Genomic DNA, 20,543 nt, shown 5'->3' on the forward strand with positions numbered 1-20,543 from the left:
CCCCTCTCTCTCTCAGTGCAGTGTTAATGTACTGGAGTGTCCAGTCAGTGTGTCTGTATTAACCCCTCTCTCTCTCAGTGCAGTGTTAATGTACTGGAGTGTCCAGTCAGTGTGTCTGTATTAACCCCTCTCTCTCTCAGTGCAGTGTTAATGTACTGGAGTATTGACCCCTCTCTCTCTCTCGGTCTGGTTCCCAGTATGCGGATGGGAGGAGGGGATGGACAGCAGGAGGATGACCGCGAGAGACCTGTGTGAGATCGATGACCTCACCACTAGCCTGGTGCTTGACCCCCTGCTGGGCTTCAGCACTCACAAGATGAACATCAGGTAACCTTGCAGAAACCGTGCTGCTTGACTCTGAGGTGTCCGCGAGAAGCTGTTCAGGTGTCACTGGACACAGTGAACGTTCTCTGCTTCTCCTCCCCTAACGTGCTGCTACTGCTCCTGCACTGTGCACACGTACTGCTGCTGCTCCTGCACTGTGCTCACGTGCTGCTACTGCTCCTGCACTGTGCACACTGTACTGCTACTGCTCCTGCACTGTGCACACGTTCTGCTACTGCTCCTGCACTGTGCACACTGTACTGCTACTGCTCCTGCACTGTGCACACGTGCTGCTACTGCTCCTGCACTGTGCACACTGTACTGCTACTGCTCCTGCACTGTGCACATGTACTGCTACTGCTCCTGCACTGTGCACACTGTACTGCTACTGCTCCTGCACTGTGCACACTGTACTGCTACTGCTCCTGCACTGTGCACACTGTGCACACGTACTGCTCCTGCACTGTGCACACTGTGCACACGTACTGCTCCTGCACTGTGCACACGTACTGCTACTGCTCCTGCACTGTGCACACTGTACTGCTACTGCTCCTGCACTGTGCACATGTACTGCTACTGCTCCTGCACTGTGCACACTGTACTGCTACTGCTCCTGCACTGTGCACACTGTGCACACGTACTGCTACTGCTCCTGCACTGTGCACACGTACTGCTACTGCTCCTGCACTGTGCACACTGTACTGCTACTGCTCCTGCACTGTGCACACTGTACTGCTACTGCTCCTGCACTGTGCACACTGTACTGCTACTGCTCCTGCACTGTGCACACGTACTGCTACTGCTCCTGCACTGTGCACACTGTGCACACGTACTGCTCCTGCACTGTGCACACTGTACTGCTACTGCTCCTGCACTGTGCACACGTGCTGCTACTGCTCCTGCACTGTGCACACGTACTGTTACTGCTCCTGCACTGTGCACACTGTACTGCTACTGCTCCTGCACTGTGCACACGTGCTGCTACTGCTCCTAGTTCTTCTAGTCAGCTCTGTAGCTGCGGCGCAGTTTTCATGCTGTAGGCGTCCCGCCCCGTCTCTCAGCCCAGTCCCGGTGGTCCGGAGACCCCAGTACCTGCGAGAGGCTCTCCTGAGGTTCAGGCGGACGGGCGACTTCGAGGGCACCTACGAGGCGCTGACCATGGGGGAGTGGGCGTGGCAGTACTTCAGGACCCTGGGGCCCCCCAGGGAGGAGCTGCTGAAACAGCATGTGAGTCGCTGTCTGTCCCTCTGTCCCTCTGTCCCACTGTGGGCCTCAGTCGCTGTCTGTCCCTCTGTCCCACTGTGGGCCTCAGTTGCTGTCTGTCCCTCTGTCCCTCTGTCCCTCTGTCCCTCTGTCCCTCTGTCCCACTGTGGGCTTCGGTCACTGTCTGTCCCTCTGTCCCACTGTGGGCCTCAGTCGCTGTCTGTCCCTCTGTCCCTCTGTACCACTGTCCCGCTGTGGGCCTCGGTCACTGTTCGTCCCTCTGTCCCTCTGTGGGCCTCAGTCACTGTCTGTCCCTCTGTCCCTCTGTGGGCCTCGTCACTGTCTGTCTCTGGGTCTCACTGCCCGTCTCTGTGCCCAGCTGTTCCCTTTATACACTGTCCAGCATGTGTGCTGTTTGAAGCCCCTCTCCCTGTCTCTCTCAGGTCTTCCGGTACCTCAGCGCGTTCCTCCTGGACAGTGGCTTCCGGATTGAGCCATGTGACCGGTACTCATCAGAGACTAATGGAGCAAAGATCACATCTACCAGGCACTGGTGAGAGAGAGAGGGGTTAATACAGACACACTGACTGGACACTCCAGTACATTAACACTGCACTGAGAGAGAGAGAGGGGTTAATACAGACACACTGACTGGACACTCCAGTACATTAACACTGCACTGAGAGAGAGAGGGGTTAATACAGACACACTGACTGGACACTCCAGTACATTAACACTGCACTGAGAGAGAGGGGTTAATACACACACACTGACTGGACACTCCAGTACATTAACACTGCACCGAGAGAGAGGGGGGTTAATACAGACACACTGACTGGACACTCCAGTACATTAACACTGCACTGAGAGAGAGAGGGGTTAATACAGACACACTGACTGGACACTCCAGTACATTAACACTGCACTGAGAGAGAGGGGTTAATACACACACACTGACTGGACACTCCAGTACATTAACACTGCACTGAGAGAGAGAGGGGTTAATACACACACTGACTGGACACTCCAGTACATTAACACTGCACTGAGAGAGAGAGGGGTTAATACACACACACTGACTGGACACTCCAGTACATTAACACTGCACTGAGAGAGAGAGAGAGGGGTTAATACACACACACTGACTGGACACTCCAGTACATTAACACTGCACTGAGAGAGAGAGAGAGGGGTTAATACACACACACTGACTGGACACTCCAGTACATTAACACTGCACTGAGAGAGAGGGGGGTTAATACAGACACACTGACTGGACACTCCAGTACATTAACACTGCACTGAGAGAGAGAGGGGTTCATACAGACACACTGACTGGACACTCCAGTACATTAACACTGCACTGAGAGAGAGAGGGGTTAATACACACACACTGACTGGACACTCCAGTACATTAACACTGCACTGAGAGAGGGAGGGGTTCATACACACACACTGACTGGACACTCCAGTACATTAACACTGCACTGAGAGAGAGAGGGGTTAATACAGACACACTGACTGGACACTCCAGTACATTAACACTGCACTGAGAGAGAGAGGGGTTAATACAGACACACTGAAACAGAATGATAATACAAGTTAACGAGTGTTAATCGAGGTGTGTGAATTTCAGGAGCGTCAGTGAGCGTCTGGAGCTGCTGCAGGGCTGTATCGCTGAGCTCGGCCCTGATGACCTGGCTCTGCTGAGGTCAGGGGTCAATGACTTCAGTGTGATGTACTCCACCCGCAAGCGCTGTGCACAGCTGTGGCTCGGACCTGCAGCCTTCATCAATCACGGTATGACACTGTCACAACACGCACTGTCCTCGTACAGACACACACTGTCACAACACTGTCCTCGTACAGACACACACTGTCACAACACGCACTGTCCTCGTACAGACACACACTGTCACGCACACTGTCACACACACACTGTTCTCGTACAGACACACACTGTCACACACACACTGTCCTCGTACAAACACACTGTACTCTTGCAGACACACACTGTCCTCATACAGACACTTTAACACACTGTGTGTTGCCTTGTTTATCCTGACGTACGCTGGATGGTTCAGGACTCAGCTGTCTGCTCACTCTGCAGCTGCCTCGGTCCTCATTATAGTTTTGCACCTCTATAAACTTAAATGCTCATTCCTTTTTAATCACTGTTTTCTCTTCCTGTGCTGCTTATTCATCGAATCAAGATTGCAGACCAAACTGCAAGGTAAGCATCGTGTTAATTCTTTATCATTAATAACCCCTCTCTCTCTCAGTGCAGTGTTAATGTACTGGAGTGTCCAGTCAGTGTGTGTGTATTAACCCCTCTCTCTCTCTCTCAGTGCAGTGTTAATGTACTGGAGTGTCCAGTCAGTGTGTGTGTATTAACCCCTCTCTCTCTCAGTGCAGTGTTAATGTACTGGAGTGTCCAGTCAGTGTGTGTGTATTAACCCCTCTCTCTCTCAGTGCAGTGTTAATGTACTGGAGTGTCCAGTCAGTGTGTCTGTATTAACCCCTCTCTCTCTCAGTGCAGTGTTAATGTACTGGAGTGTCCAGTCAGTGTGTCTGTATTAACCCCTCTCTCTCTCAGTGCAGTGTTAATGTACTGGAGTGTCCAGTCAGTGTGTGTGTATTAACCCCTCTCTCTCTCAGTGCAGTGTTAATGTACTGGAGTGTCCAGTCAGTGTGTGTGTATTAACCCCTCTCTCTCTCAGTGCAGTGTTAATGTACTGGAGTGTCCAGTCAGGGTGTCTGTATTAACCCCTCTCTCTCTCAGTGCAGTGTTAATGTACTGGAGTGTCCAGTCAGTGTGTGTGTATTAACCCCTCTCTCTCTCAGTGCAGTGTTAATGTACTGGAGTGTCCAGTCAGTGTGTCTGTATTAACCCCTCTCTCTCTCAGTGCAGTGTTAATGTACTGGAGTGTCCAGTCAGTGTGTCTGTATTAACCCTTCTCTCTCTCAGTGCAGTGTTAATGTACTGGAGTGTCCAGTCAGTGTGTGTGTATTAACCCCTCTCTCTCTCAGTGCAGTGTTAATGTACTGGAGTGTCCAGTCAGTGTGTGTGTATTAACCCCTCTCTCTCTCAGTGCAGTGTTAATGTACTGGAGTGTCCAGTCAGGGTGTGTGTATTAACCCCTCTCTCTCTCAGTGCAGTGTTCATGTACTGGAGTGTCCAGTCAGTGTGTGTGTATTAACCCCTCTCTCTCTCAGTGCAGTGTTCATGTACTGGAGTGTCCAGTCAGTGTGTGTGTATTAACCCCTCTCTCTCAGTGCAGTGTTAATGTACTGGAGTGTCCAGTCAGGGTGTCTGTACTAACCCCTCTCTCTCTCGGTCTCAGTTTGTTCCTGGTGATCGCAACGATGCTTGTGTGAAGGTCATCCGGCCCATCTCCCCCGGTGATGAGATCACCTGTTACTATGGAGACAGCTTCTTCGGGGAGAACAACGAGCTCTGCGAGTGCCGCACCTGTGAAAGGTCAGAGGTCGCCCCCTAGGTCCTTTTGCCTCCAGACCCTCTAGTTCGGAGGGGGAGAGAGGGAGGGAGGGAGGGAGAGGGGCGCTCAGGGTGGGGGGGGGCAGGGGGGTGTTTACAGACTCCGCTGCAGACTCCACTGTGAGGACGTGGTGCATGCTGGGAGCTCTGTGACACGGGTGGCACCCCTACTCCGGAGGGAGAAACTCTGGCGCCCCCTGGCGGCCTCCAGGGGGGACACTGGGGGTCTGAGCCCCGAGTCTCCCCACCCTGCCCTGTCAGGAGCGGTCGAGGGTTCGAGCCCAGAGTCTCCCCACCCTGCCCTGTCGGGAGCGGTCGAGGGTTCGAGCCCCGAGTCTCCCCACCCTGCCCTGTCGGGAGCGGTCGAGGGTTCGAGCCCAGAGTCTCCCCACCCTGCCCTGTCAGGAGCGGTCGAGGGTTCGAGCCCCGAGTCTCCCCACCCTGCCCTGTCGGGAGCGGTCGAGGGTTCGAGTCTCCCCACCCTGCCCTGTCAGGAGCGGTCGAGGGTTCGAGCCCCGAGTCTCCCCACCCTGCCCTGTCGGGAGCGGTCGAGGGTTCGAGTCTCCCCACCCTGCCCTGTCGGGAGCGGTCGAGGGTTCGAGCCCAGAGTCTCCCCACCCTGCCCTGTCGGGAGCGGTCGAGGGTTCGAGCCCAGAGTCTCCCCACCCTGCCCTGTCAGGAGCGGTCGAGGGTTCGAGCCCAGAGTCTCCCCACCCTGCCCTGTCAGAAGCGGTCGAGGGTTCGAGTCTCCCCACCCTGCCCTGTCAGGAGCAGTCGAGGGTTCGAGCCCAGAGTCTCCCCACCCTGCCCTGTCAGGAGCGGTCGAGGGTTCGAGCCCAGAGTCTCCCCACCCTGCCCTGTCAGGAGCGGTCGAGGGTTCGAGCCCAGAGTCTCCCCACCCTGCCCTGTCAGGAGCGGTCGAGGGTTCGAGCCCAGTCTCCGGACCGGAGCAGCGTGTGCGGGGGAGAGGGCGTAATTAAGGTCGTCGGGGGTGGTGACACAAGCCTCACTTAGCCTCAGTTTTAACGAACAGCCTCAGCCTTGCGCCCCGCGGGGGGTCGGGGGGCGTCTGTGAGACCTCCGTCGCGGGGCGACCTTCGGGCTCGGCCCCGTGTCTCAGTGCGGGGTCAGGGGGTATCTCTGAGTGCGCTTGGTGTGTGTGTGATCATGGTATTACATGTGCTCATTCAGTCTGTCAGCTGTGTGCGCTTGGCGTGTGCGTGATCATGGTATCACAGGTGCTCATTCAGTCTGTCAGCTGTGTGTGCTTGGCGTGTGTGTGATCATGGTATCACAGGTGCTCATTCAGTCTGTCAGCTGTGTGCGCTTGGCGTGTGCGTGATCATGGTATCACAGGTGCTCATTCAGTCTGTCAGCTGTGTGCGCTTGGCGTGTGCGTGATCATGGTATTACACGTGCTCATTCAGTCTGTCAGCTGTGTGCGCTTGGCGTGTGTGTGATCATGGTATTACACGTGCTCATTCAGTCTGTCAGCTGTGTGCGCTTGGCGTGTGCGTGATCATGGTATCACAGGTGCTCATTCAGTCTGTCAGCTGTGTGCGCTTGGCTTGTGCGTGATCATGGTATCACACGTGCTCATTCAGTCTGTCAGCTGTGTGTGCTTGGCGTGAGTGTGATCATGGTATTACACGTGCTCATTCAGTCTGTCAGCTGTGTGCGCTTGGCGTGTGTGTGATCATGGTATCACACGTGCTCATTCAGTCTGTCAGCTGTGTACGCTTGGCGTGTGCGTGATCATGGTATTACACATGCTCATTCAGTCTGTCAGCTGTGTGCGCTTGGCGTGTGTGTGATCATGGTATTACACGTGCTCATTCAGTCTGTCAGCTGTGTGCGCTTGGCGTGTGTGTGATCATGGTATTACACGTGCTCATTCAGTCTGTCAGCTGCGTGCGCTTGGCGTGTGCGTGATCATGGTATCACACGTGCTCATTCAGTGTGTTAGCTGTGTGTGTTAGGTTGTGTGTCTGTTAGAGGTGTGCGTATCATGTTGTTTATTAACTGTGCGTTATGTGTGTGTCTGTTAGCTATATGTGTTACTTTGTGCATATTTTTTGTGTGCTATGTTGTGTGTCTGTTATGTTGTGTGTTAACGGTGTTGTGTGTGTGTGTGTGTTGTGTGTGTGTGTGTTAACGGTGTTGTGTGTCTGCTCTGTCGGCAGGCGAGCAGAGGGCTCCTTCAAACACATGGAGGTGCAGCCCTGCGATCGGGACCCCGGACCCTCCGGACAGAAGTACAGCCTGAGAGAGACGGACCTCCGACTGAGTCGAGAAAGAGGGGGTCAGGGTACCCCAAAACCTGTCACCCCGCCAAGCATAGGTACCCCTCTCTCTCTCAGTGCAGTGTTAATGTACTGGAGTGTCCAGTCAGTGTGTCTGTATGAACCCCTCTCTCTCTCAGTGCAGTGTTAATGTACTGGAGTGTCCAGTCAGTGTGTCTGTATGAACCCCTCTCTCTCTCAGTGCAGTGTTAATGTACTGGAGTGTCCAGTCAGTGTGTCTGTATTAACCCCTCTCTCTCTCAGTGCAGTGTTAATGTACTGGAGTGTCCAGTCAGTGTGTCTGTATGAACCCCTCTCTCTCTCTCAGTGCAGTGTTAATGTACTGGAGTGTCCAGTCTGTGTGTGTGTATTAACCCCTCTCTCTCTCAGTGCAGTGTTAATGTACTGGAGTGTCCAGTCAGTGTGTCTGTATTAACCCCTCTCTCTCTCAGTGCAGTGTTAATGTACTGGAGTGTCCAGTCAGTGTGTCTGTATTAACCCCTCTCTCTCTCAGTGCAGTGTTAATGTACTGCAGTGTCCAGTCAGTGTGTCTGTATGAACCCCTCTCTCTCTCAGTGCAGTGTTAATGTACTGGAGTGTCCAGTCAGTGTGTCTGTATTAACCCCTCTCTCTCTCAGTGCAGTGTTAATGTACTGGAGTGTCCAGTCAGTGTGTCTGTATTAACCCCTCTCTCTCTCAGTGCAGTGTTAATGTACTGGAGTGTCCAGTCAGTGTGTCTGTATGAACCCCCCTCTCTCTCTCAGTGCAGTGTTAGTGTACTGGAGTGTCCAGTCAGTGTTAATGTACTGGAGTGTCCAGTCAGTGTTAATGTACTCATTAATCTCTGCTCTCCTCCTGTGCCTGTAGATCTCTTCTCTAAGCTCTCTCTCTCGCACCGGCTTAAAAAAAACTCCCCCCGGCCCCCCAGCAGGAGGAGTAGGAGAGAGAGGGAGCGAGAGAGACGGAGGGCGAGAAGGATGGAGCGCAGACGAGCCGCCGGAGAGAGGGGCACGAGGAGCGACGACCCTGGGCGGGGATCCAGGGACCTAGGTGTCCCCCTGAATTCCAGCTCCCTTTTGTCGTCCCGGTCCGACGGCCTCCCGGCTTTTCCCCGGAGCAGGTGGGTCCCGGGCCCACGGTTTCCCATCCACCCCCTGTCGGGACAGGTCCCGCTCCTCGAGCTGAGGGAGCTCCGGGTCTCCCTGTCCCGCCTGCCGGCGCCCCCGGGGCCCGATGGACAGCCGGAGGAGGAGGAAGGCGCAGGGGGAGGAAGAGAGCGCGCAGACCAGGACGACAGCACAGGCGGCCCCGGCTGCCCCGCCCGCAGTCCGGCCGGCGACGCCTCGGGGGGCCCCCGGCACCCGCCCTCTCTCCCGGCCCCTGGGGCCGCGGGGGGCAGCGGCGGCTGTCGGGGGGGGGAGAGCCGGGCGGCGGGAGAGGGCCGCCGAGACGGGGGGGCGCCCCGGCCGGCCAAGCCCCTCCTCCTCCTCGTCCCCCTCCTGGAAATGATCCCCCCCTTCCTGGAAGCCGGGGGCCGGTCCGGGAGCGGCGCCGGGCCCCCCTCCGGCCCCCCAGGCGACGGCGGGACCGCAGCTCCCAGCAGCCTCGGCGGCGCGGGCGGGACCGGGAGCGGGAGGCGGAGCACGGCCGCGCACGGCATGCTGGGAAGCCCCAGCAGCAGCAGCAGCACAGGGCGCGGCAGCCCGAGGAACCGCAGCGGCAGGGCAGGGCGTGGTGGCAGCGGTGGGATCGGCCCCGGCAGGAGGCGCGTCTGCGGCGGGGCCCCGGGGGGCAGGGGAGACGCCCCTCGGCCCCCTCTCCCCGCCCTCTGCCCCTGTCTGGCCCCCCCCGCCGGGGCCGGCCCCCCCCGGCCCGGCTGCCTGTCCCGCGCGCTGGCCCGGCCCGCCGCCCTGTCCGGGCTGGGCCGCTACCTGACCGTGGACCTGGTCCGGCGCGGGGACACGGAGGTCCCGGGGGGGGGTCCCAGGGGTGACACAGCGGGAGGGTCGGGAGAGAGGCACGCCAGTCCCGTGGCGGAGGGGGGCTGGAGCCCAGAGGGGAGGCGCGGGGAGGCGGGAGGGAGGTCGTGCCTGGGTTCGGGGGGCGCCGGTGTCGCTGGGGGGGGCGGCCGGGGGGGGCTGGAGACAGGGGGCGGGGAGCGGGGAGGCGCGCGGGCGGAGGAGCGCCGGGGGGAGGGAGGGAGAGGAGGAGGGGGGGGGGCCTTCGGCATCAGGGAGGTCAGGGTCGTGCTGGAGGACATCTTCCTTCGGGCCCAGCGGAGGGCAGGAGAGGGGGCGCTGGGGGGAGGAGGGAGGCCCCCGGGGCCCGGAGCGCCCGCCGGAGGAGAGAGGGGGGGCAGATCGCGAGGAGACAGGGGCTCGCTCCAGGGGACAGTCCCGGGCGACGCTGGGTCAGAGCACAGCCAGGAGCGGGGTCCGAGCCCAGAGCCCCCCCCAGGACCGGCGTCGGGCCCGGCCCGGTCTCCGAGACGCCTCCGGAGGCTGCGGTCCCCCCCGGGCCGCCTCCCAGCGCGGGCCCTCGACCCGGACCCGCAGCCCGGCCCGGGACCCGCAGCGAAGTCCCGGCCCGGACCAGAGCTGGGGGCGGTGGGAGTTCCGCCAAAGAAGCGGGCCCCGGGCGGGACCTCGGAACCGCTGTCGGGCCCCGGTTCAAGCCCGGCAGGGGCCGCGCCGGCGGACAGTCCTTCGAGGCCCCCAGATGAGCAGCGCCGCGACGAGGCTCCGGGGCCCGCTGTAGGTCCGGCACCTGACACGGGAGGGGGTCCCGGTGACCCCGAGTCCAGACCCGACCCGGCTGCCCACGGGGCGCCCGGCGGCGGTGCCGATCGGCCGGAGGAGCCGGGGCGAGGCAGCGGGGAAGGGCAGGAAGAGAGGGAGAGGACGGGAGGAGGTGGGGCGCCGCGCGGACACGGACCGGCGCCGGGCCGGGCCCGGCAGCTCAAACTGAAACGGAAACGCTGCCCGCCGCGGCGCCGGAGGAGGGGGACCCGAGAGGGGGTCTCCCAGGAGCCGGGCGAGCCCGGCCGCCGAGAGCAAGGGTCCGGGGGCCTCTCGGGGCCCCCCGTGGGGGAGACGAAGGGGGCGGGGGGGGCAGCGGGGGGCTGTGCCCACTTCCGGATCCGCCTGCGGCGCAGGAGAGGAGGGAGGCGGTGGGAGAGGGAGGGGGGGAGGCAGGCGGGGGGGACAGCCGGACCGCAGCCCGCAGACCGGGGCCCGGCACCGGAGCCTCCCATCCCAGGGCCCCGCGAGACGTCCCTGGGGTCGGACCGGGACGGGGACCCCTGTCCCGGAGAGCGGGCGGAGGGGGGTGCCGGGGGGGGGCGATGGGGGGAGGAGATGGGGGGCGACGGAGACGTCGGGCGCAAGGAGGGAGGTCCGAGAGAGAGGGAGGAGGGGGGAGGGCACGGTGGGACTCCGCTGGGGGGAGCAGGCGAAGGAGGCCCGGGGGAGGCGGGGGACGGGGCGGGAGAGAGGGACGCACCCGGGTCCGAGCCCGCCGGTCAGACGGGGACGGAGGAGGAGGAGGAGAGGGAGAGCGACGGGGTCCCAGACTGGATCGTCGTGGGCGGAGTGAGGGAGAGCAAGGAAGAGGAGGACGAGGAGGAGGAGGAGGAGGAGGAGGAGAGGGGGGGTGAGAAAGAGATGGAGGGGGAGATGGAGTCGGAGGCGGAGAGGAGGGGGAACAAGGGCACCCCGGAGCTCAGCCCCCCCGGGGGCCTCCTGAGGATCCGGCTGGTCCGAAACAGAGCAGCGAGGGCGAGGGCGGGGGGAGGCGGGAGCCGGACAGCCACGGATGAGGAAGCAGAGACCCAGGCGGAGAGAGAGCCGGAGAGGGGAGAGGGGGTGTCGTCCCCCTGCCCTGGGGGGGCAGCTTCTGAAGAAGAAGGGAGAGGAGGAGGAGGAGGAGGAGAGGAGCCGTGGGCAGAGAGAGAGGGGGGAGAGGGGGTGTCCTCCCCCTGCCCTGGGGGGGCAGCTTCTGAAGAAGAAGGGAGAGGAGGAGGAGGAGGAGGAGAGGAGCCGTGGGCAGAGAGAGAGGGAGGAGCACCATCTGAAGAAGAAGGGAGAGGAGGAGGAGGAGGAGGGGAGCCATGGGGCGAGAGAGAGGGGGGAGAGGGGGTGTCCTCCCCCTGCCCTGGGGGGGCAGCTTCTGAAGAAGAAGGGAGAGGAGGAGGACGAGGAGGAGGGGAGCCGTGGGGTGAGAGAGAGGGGGTGTCCTCCCCCTGCCCTGGGGGGGCAGCTTCTGAAGAAGAAGGGAGAGGAGGAGGAGGAGGAGGAGGAGAGGAGCCGTGGGCCGAGAGAGAGGGGGGAGAGGGGGTGTCCTCCCCCTGCCCTGGGGGGGCAGCTTCTGAAGAAGAAGGGAGAGGAGGAGGAGGAGGAGGAGGAGAGGAGCCGTGGGCCGAGAGAGAGGGGGGAGAGGGGGTGTCCTCCCCCTGCCCTGGGGGGGCAGCTTCTGAAGAAGGGAGAGGAGGAGGAGGAGGAGGAGGGGAGCCGTGGGGCGAGAGAGAGGGAGGAGCAGCATCTGAAGAAGAAGGGAGAGGAGGAGGAGGAGAGGAGCCGTGGGCCGAGAGAGAGGGGGGAGAGGGGGTGTCCTCCCCCTGCCCTGGGGGGGCAGCTTCTGAAGAAGGGAGAGGAGGAGGAGGAGGAGGAGGGGAGCCGTGGGGCGAGAGAGAGGGAGGAGCAGCATCTGAAGAAGAAGGGAGAGGAGGAGGAGGAGGAGGAGAGGAGCCGTGGGCCGAGAGAGAGGGGGGAGAGGGGGTGTCCTCCCCCTGCCCTGGGGGGGCAGCTTCTGAAGAAGAAGGGAGAGGAGGAGGAGGAGGAGGGGAGCCGTGGGGCGAGAGAGAGGGAGGAGCAGCATCTGAAGAAGAAGGGAGAGGAGGAGGAGGAGGAGGAGGAGAGGAGCCGTGGGCCGAGAGAGAGGGGGGAGAGGGGGTGTCCTCCCCCTGCCCTGGGGGGGCAGCTTCTGAAGAACAAGGGAGAGGAGGAGGAGGAGGAGGAGGGGAGCCGTGGGGCGAGAGAGAGGGAGGAGCAGCATCTGAAGAAGAAGGGAGAGGAGGAGGAGGAGGAGGAGGAGGAGAGGAGCCATGGGCCGAGAGAGAGGGGGGAGAGGGGGTGTCCTCCCCCTGCCCTGGGGGGGCAGCTTCTGAAGAAGAAGGGAGAGGAGGAGGAGGAGGAGGAGGAGGGGAGCCGTGGGCCAAGAGAGAGGGGGCAGCGGGTGACGGGGGGCAGAAGGACCTCTCTTGCCTGGTTATCCGCCTGCGGAGGAAGGGAGGGGGGCAGTGGGAGAAGGTGAGCCAGGAAGGAGGAGAGGCGGGCGAGGAGGAGGAGGAGGGCAAGGTATGGAAGGAGGAGGCGGAGAGGTGGGGCGACGGTCCGGAGAGGTGGTGGGGCCAGCTGGAGGGAAGACTCCGGGAGGTGAAGAAGGAGCAGGGGGTCGGGGCCGGGCAGAGGGGGCCGGGGGGGCGTCGCGGACGAGCAGGGAGGAGACCCGCCGCCTTCCGGAAGCGGAGCGCCGACGGGCGCCTCGCCGCGCGGAGAGGAAGGCAGCAGCAGCAGCAGCAGCAGCGGAGGAGGAGGAGGAGGAGGGGGGTTGGGGTCGCAGGCAGCCGGGCCGGGCGCGCCCAGAGAGGAGGGCCGGGGCTCGGCCTTCCCCAGCAGCCCCCCCTCCAGCCCGGCGCCCCCCTGTCCCCTCTCTCCCTGCGGTCCCCCTACAGCAGCTCGGGGGACGACTCCGCAGCCGGCGCCCTGCACAGCCCCTCCCGGAACCCCTCCGGCTTCCCCATCCTGGAGCCCTCCAGCGTCGAGCCCTACCTCCAGCCCTCCCCCTGCGCCTCCTCCTGCCCCGATCTCCCGCAGGAGCCCCCCCCGGCCCTGGAGACTCCCCCCCCGTGCGGCCGGCCCGACCCCGGGTTTCCCGGCACCGGCGACGACGGCGGCGGCGGCGGCGATCATCGTCGTCATCACGGCGCCCTGACCTCCTGCAGGGACCTCCTGGAGTTCCAGACCTTGAACCTGGAAGGGTACTACCAGACCCAGACTCCCGGCGTACCTCAGCCCCCCTTCACCTGCCCCCAGTACTGCCCTGCTGAAGATCTGCCCCCTCCTTCCTCCTCCTCCTCCTCCTCCTCCTCCGCCTGTGGGCTCTCCCACCCCCCGGCGAGCCGCGCCCACTGCCCGGACGCCGCCCCCGCCCTCGAGCCCTGGGACCTGCCTCCGCCGCCGCCGGGCTCCCCGTTCCCCTGCCCCGGCGAGAAGCCCCCGCCGGCCGGCTACGCCTACGGCGCCGCCCGAGACCCGCCGGGGCCGGGCAAGGACTGCTGCTCGGGGAGGGACGCCTACGCCGCCGCGGGGTTCGGCGCCGCCCAGCAGGCCTGCGGCAAGCCCCCCGCGCTCCCGATCGGGGACCGGGGCCGCTACGCCTGCGCCCCCGAGACCCCCGGCTTCCCCGGCAAGCCCCCGCCGCCGCCCCCCCCCGGCCTGGTGTCCGGCAGGGACCAGGAGGCCCTCGACCGGCGCTGGGCGGAGGGCCTCGGCGGCGGCGGCGTTGGCGACCGGCCGCACTGCGCGTACGCGCTCGGCGCGGGGGGCTGCTACGGCAGGCCCCGCCCCCCCCCGCCGGGAGACGGGCGCCCCCCCGCCGCCGCCGCGGCCGCCGGCTGCCCCTTCCTGGAGCCGGGTCTGGCCAGGCCGCCGGCCTGCTCCCGGGCCGGCAGGCTCGTGGGGAAGGACTTCCCGGGCTTCTCGGCCAGCGCCCAGCCCCCGCAGGGGGTCTACGGGCCCGGGTCCGGCAGGGGCCCGCTCCCCTACGAGGCGGCCAGCGGGTTCGCCGGGGCCCCCCCCCTCGGGGCCGGGCACCCCTGCGCCTACGCCTACGGCTACAGCTGCGCCCGGGACTCGGAGAAGACCCCCGGCTCCCGGCTCCCGCCCCCCCCGCGGCGCCCCCAGGTCGAGAGCTACCGCTGCCTGCTGGGCCCTTCGGGGACGGAGGGCCGGCTCGTGCAGGAGCCCTGCCCCGGGGGCCTGCGCTCGGCGGCGGCTTCCTCCTCCTCCTCCTCCTCCTCTCCTGCCCGCTCGCCCTCCGCGTGGTGGGGCGGCGGCGGCGGCGGGGGGGACAGGAGCTGTGTCCTGGGGGCTGGGGGGGCCGCTCGGCTGCCCCGGTACTGTGCCCAGGAGAGGGGGGAGGGGGCAGCGAGGTGGTGGCGGGGAGAGGGAGAGGCGCCGAGGCAGAGAGGCAGGGAGGTGGGGGGCGGTTGGGAGGCACAGGTGTGGGAGGGAGAGCGGGGCGGGGGGGGGGAGGGCGTGCTGTCCCATCATCACTGCCAGAGGAAGAGACAGAAGAATCTGGGTCGAGTGGTCCCCTCTCCCTCCTCCTCCTCCTCCTCCCTCCCTTCCGTCTCTCTCCTGGTTTCTGGTGGGACCGGATTAAAGGTTGGAGGTCACCCGCAGGTCAGTGACCTTGGGGCGCCCCTTCACCTGGAACCTCCCGTCCCCTCACTCTCTCACAGCCCCCCCGCAGAGCGCAGGCCCAGGAGGCTCAGGCTGGTTGTGACTGAAGGGACCATAGACTTAGATGTGCAGTATACTAGTGGCGGAGAGTGACTGACACACAGACCGGTGCCCTGACTCTATCACTGACACACAGACTGCTGCCCTCTCTATCACTGACTGACACACAGACTGCTGCCCTGACTCTGTCACTGACTGACACACAGACTGCTGCCCTGACTCTATCACTGACTGACACACAGACCGGTGCCCTGACTCTATCACTGACTGACACACAGACTGCTGCCCTGACTCTATCACTGACTGACACACAGACCGGTGCCCTGACTCTATCACTGACTGACACACAGACTGCTGCCCTGACTCTATCACTGACTGACAGACTGCTGCCCTGACTCTGTCACTGACTGACAGACTGCTGCCCTGACTCTATCACTGACTGACACACAGACCGGTGCCCTGACTCTATCACTGACTGACACACAGACTGCTGCCCTGACTCTATCACTGACTGACAGACTGCTGCCCTGACTCTGTCACTGACTGACAGACTGCTGCCCTGACTCTATCACTGACTGACAGACTGCTGCCCTGACTCTATCACTGACTGACACACAGACCGGTGCCCTGACTCTATCACTGACTGACACACAGACCGGTGCCCTGACTCTGTCACTGACTGACACACAGACCGGTGCCCTGACTCTATCACTGACTGACACACAGACTGCTGCCCTGACTCTATCACTGACTGACTCGCAGACTACTGCCCTGACTCTATCACTGACTGACACACAGACCGGTGCCCTGACTCTATCACTGACTGACACACAGACTGCTGCCCTGACTCTATCACTGACTGACAGACTGCTGCCCTGACTCTATCACTGACTGACTCACAGACTGCTGCCCTGACTCTATCACTGACTGACACACAGACCGGTGCCCTGACTCTATCACTGACTGACACACAGACTGCTGCCCTGACTCTATCACTGACTGACTCGCAGACTACTGCCCTGACTCTATCACTGACTGACACACAGACCGGTGCCCTGACTCTATCACTGACACACAGACCGGTGCCCTGACTCTGTCACTGACTGACACACAGACTGCTGCCCTGACTCTATCACTGACTGACACACAGACTGGTGCCCTGACTCTATCACTGACTGACACACAGACTGCTGCCCTGACTCTATCACTGACTGACAGACCGGTGCCCTGACTCTATCACTGACTGACACACAGACTGCTGCCCTGACTCTATCACTGACTGACACACAGACTGCTGCCCTGACTCTATCACTGACTGACAGACCGGTGCCCTGACTCTATCACTGACTGACACACAGACTGCTGCCCTGACTCTATCACTGACTGACAGACTGCTGCCCTGACTCTATCACTGACTGACACACAGACTGCTGCCCTGACTCTATCACTGACTGACACACAGACTGCTGCCCTGACTCTATCACTGACTGACTCACAGACCGGTGCCCTGACTCTATCACTGACTGACTCACAGACCGGTGCCCTGACTCTATCACTGACTGACACACAGACCGGTGCCCTGACTCTGTCACTGACTGACACACAGACTGCTGCCCTGACTCTATCACTGACTGACTCGCAGACTACTGCCCTGACTCTATCACTGACTGACACACAGACCGGTGCCCTGACTCTATCACTGACTGACACACAGACTGCTGCCCTGACTCTATCACTGACTGACACACAGACTGCTGCCCTGACTCTATCACTGACTGACAGACTGCTGCCCTGACTCTATCACTGACTGACACACAGACCGGTGCCCTGACTCTATCACTGACTGACACACAGACTGCTGCCCTGACTCTATCACTGACTGACACACAGACCGGTGCCCTGACTCTATCACTGACTGACACACAGACTGCTGCCCTGACTCTATCACTGACTGACTCACAGACCGGTGCCCTGACTCTATCACTGACTGACACACAGACCGGTGCCCTGACTCTATCACTGACTGACACACAGACTGCTGCTCTGACTCTATCACTGACTGACAGACTGCTGCCCTGACTCTATCACTGACTGACAGACCGGTGCCCTGACTCTATCACTGACTGACAGACTGCTGCCCTGACTCTATCACTGACTGACTCACAGACCGGTGCCCTGACTCTATCACTGACTGACACACAGGCTCACTGACTGACAGATCTTTTGCTGTCGAGCAGAGAGTAGTCGTGACGATACCGTTAATCGTTGCTCGTCACTCAGTGCTCTGTTCTCTCCCAGTAGGCTGGCAGAGCTGTTCGTCGGCGGTTCTGCTTTGTTACGTGTTGCACTTTGTTCATTGTTCTTTTAGAAATGTCGAATATTTATATACATACAGGCAGTTTGTGTCCTAACGGTAGATTTCCATTCATGTGGCAGTGAGTGTGCGTGGGTTTAGAGACAGACGCAGGCTACACCCTCCTCGGCGACTGTTTTTTGCAGCAGCGCAGGGTCTTTGGCAGCCGAGCGTCCCTTCGTGAAAGTGCGGTTCAGTTCGGTTTTTTGCGTCACTGGTCCTGTCACCCCCGGGGCAGCAGGGCGGCGCCACCCACCCTCGCGCCTGCTCCCGGGACGGTCCTGTCCCCCTCCGACCTCTCCCGCAGGCCAGTCTGGGAGACAAGAGGGAGGGAGGGAGGGAGATGGGAGAGAGACAGAGGGAGGGAGGGAGGGAGATGGGAGAGAGACAGAGGGAGACAGAGGGAGACGGGAGGGAAAGACAGACTGCAGCTCTGACAGTGATTGTGTCTCTCTCCCCTCCCCACCCCTCGGTCGAGATCGAGCCGGATCGAGCACGTCTCCGGGTGACGAAGGACTCGCACTGTTTCAATGTCCATTCTGTCCGTTCTGTTTAGTTTTTGGTTCTTTGTTTTTTTAAAAACAAACGGTGCTCAATGAAAATCTGTACATATTTATGTTGTGAACGAAAAGATGTATTTATTCAACAGGGATAAACTACCAAGATACGCTATGCTTGTACTGATAAAAACAAAACCTCTTTATTGTAATTTTCTTAAACGCTAAATTCTTTTTTTAAACATACCCACTCCAGATTCCCTTGTAACAGCCTGTGGACAGTGTGTAAACACACAGACACTCCAGATTCCCTTATAACAGCCTGTGGACAGTGTGTAAACACACAGACACTCCAGATTCCCCTGTTGAAGCCTTATAAAAATGACATTTATGCAACAAAACTGTTCACGGTCTCACAGGTGTTTGGGAATATGGTGTGTCTGTGTCTTTAACACTGCTCACAGGCTGTTATAAGGGAATCTGGAGTGTCTGTGTGTTTACGCACTGCTCACAGGCTGTTATAAGGGAATCTGGAGTGTCTGTGTGTATACACACTGTCCACAGGCTGTTATAAGGGAATCTGGAGTGTCTGTGTGTTTACACACTGTCCACAGGCTGTTATAAGGGAATCTGGAGTGTCTGTGTGTTTACACACTGTCCACAGCCTGTTACAAGGGAATCTGGAGAGTGTGTCTTTAAACGCTGTTTCAGATAATATGGAGTATCTCCTCTTTAATCAGCACTCACAGGCTTTTATAAAAGAATCTGGGGCAGATGTCTCTTTACACATTTTTCACCAGGTTTTATAGAGAAATATGTTGACTGTTTTAAAGTAGAAGTTAGTGTATCTCTGTTTTTATGTAAACTGAAAAATAAAATGAAATTTGCAACAGTGAAACAAGTCCGATTCCCCTTCTTTGCTGCCAGACCTCTGTGGTGGTGACTGCATGCCAGTGCCTTCCTCCTCTTCCTCCCTGCTGGGATCTCCTCGTCCCTCTCCGTCTGTCTCCTGACGTCCAGCCCTGTCCTCTCTCCTCTCCCTCTTCGTCCCGTTCTCTCCTCCTCATCCCTCCTCTCTCTCCTTCGCCTCCTCTCCCTCTCGATCCTGTTTCCCTCCTCTCCTTCACCTCCTCTCTCCTCTCTTTCCTGACCCCATTTTCTCCTCTCCTCTGTCTCTCTCCTCCTCTCTCCCTCCCCATCTCGTTTCCTCCCCTCCTCTCTCCTCTCCTTCCCCATCGCCCATTTTCTCCTCTCCTCTGTCCCGTCTCCTCTCTCTTCTCTCTTCTCTCCTCTCTCCTCTCTCCTCTCCATCCCATTTTCTCCTCTCCTCTGTCCTGTCTCTTCTCTCCTCTCCATCCCATGTTTCCCTCTCCTCTCTCTTTCCCCTCTCCCGTCTCAGTCTCCCTTTCCCCCTCCTCCTCCTCCTCCTCCTGCTCCCACGCCCTTCTCCGCCCTGACCTCCCTGTCCCCCCCACTCCCCCTCCCCCCCGGCTCCCCCTCTCCCTGCACATGACCCAGTTTTCCGAGTCCTCCTCCTCCGGCAGGCGAGGGGTTAAGTCCGAGAAGCCAAGTGGAGCAGCTCCATTCATAATGAGGACACGGGCTGCTCTCTGAGAGAGAGAGAGAGAAAACTTGGGAGTCTGCAAAAATAAAGATTCTGGAGCGCTCTTCAAATCCCTGAGCAATCTGGAGACGGAGGGGGAGAGATTCTCACCGCGGAGCAAAAATAAGATCGAGCAGCCGGGGCGGGGGGGGGCTGGGGGGGGCCGAGAGACAGGCGGTCCAGCCGACAGAGGGGATACAAAGCCCCCCCCCCCCCCGCCGCGAACGGTCAGGAACAAGGTGTCCCTTTCGCGTCGAGTATATCCCAGAATCCCCGGCCCCAGCTGGCGTTCGCTCACAGCACACCCTCGCTGCTCCCCTCTCCGTCACGAGGGCGCCTGGCCTGCAGGTGGCGCTAGTCCGGTTCCTGTACTCTTCAGAAACACGGGGTCTGCTGCTCGTCCTGCGGTCCTGGGGGGGGGCAGCTCCGCGTGACCCCTGTCCACGGGGTTGTCACGTGACAGAGCATCAGTCCACTCTGGGGGAGGCTGTGGGGGTCAAGTTCATCCTCATCTCGGCCCCCCCCGATGACCCTGAGTGCAGAGGCAGCCCCCCCCATCCGGATCGTCGCTTTCTCTGTCTGTACAGGTGTGTGTCTATACAGTGTCTCCAGTAAGAGTCTGTACAGGTGTGTGTCTGTACAGTGTCTCCAGTAAGAGTCTGTACAGGTGTGTGTCTGTACAGTGTCTCCAGTAAGAGTCTGTACAGGTGTGTGTCTATACAGTGTCTCCAGTAAGAGTGTGTACAGGTGTGTGTCTATACAGTGTCTCCAGTAAGAGTCTGTACAGGTGTGTGTGTATATACAGTGTCTCCAGTAAGAGTCTGTACAGGTGTGTGTCTGTACAGTGTCTCCAGTAAGACCCTGTACAGGTGTGTGTGTCTATACAGTGTCTCCAGTAAGAGTCTGTACAGGTGTGTGTCTATACAGTGTCTCCAGTAAGAGTCTGTACAGGTGTGTGTGTCTATACAGTGTCTCCAGTAAGAGTCTGTACAGGTGTGTGTCTATACAGTGTCTCCAGTAAGAGTCTGTACAGGTGTGTGTGTATATACAGTGTCTCCAGTAAGAGTCTGTACAGGTGTGTGTCTGTACAGTGTGTCCAGTAAGAGTCTGTACAGGTGTGTGTCTGTACAGTGTCTCCAGTAAGAGTCTGTACAGGTGTGTGTCTGTACAGTGTCTCCAGTAAGAGTCTGTACAGGTGTGTGTCTGTACAGAGTCTCCAGTAAGAGTCTGTACAGGTGTGTGTCTGTACAGTGTCTCCA

Source organism: Atractosteus spatula, chromosome 8 (assembly GCF_055471065.1).
Source record: "Atractosteus spatula isolate fAtrSpa1 chromosome 8, fAtrSpa1.hap1, whole genome shotgun sequence".
Classification (NCBI taxonomy): Eukaryota; Metazoa; Chordata; class Actinopteri; order Semionotiformes; family Lepisosteidae; genus Atractosteus; species Atractosteus spatula.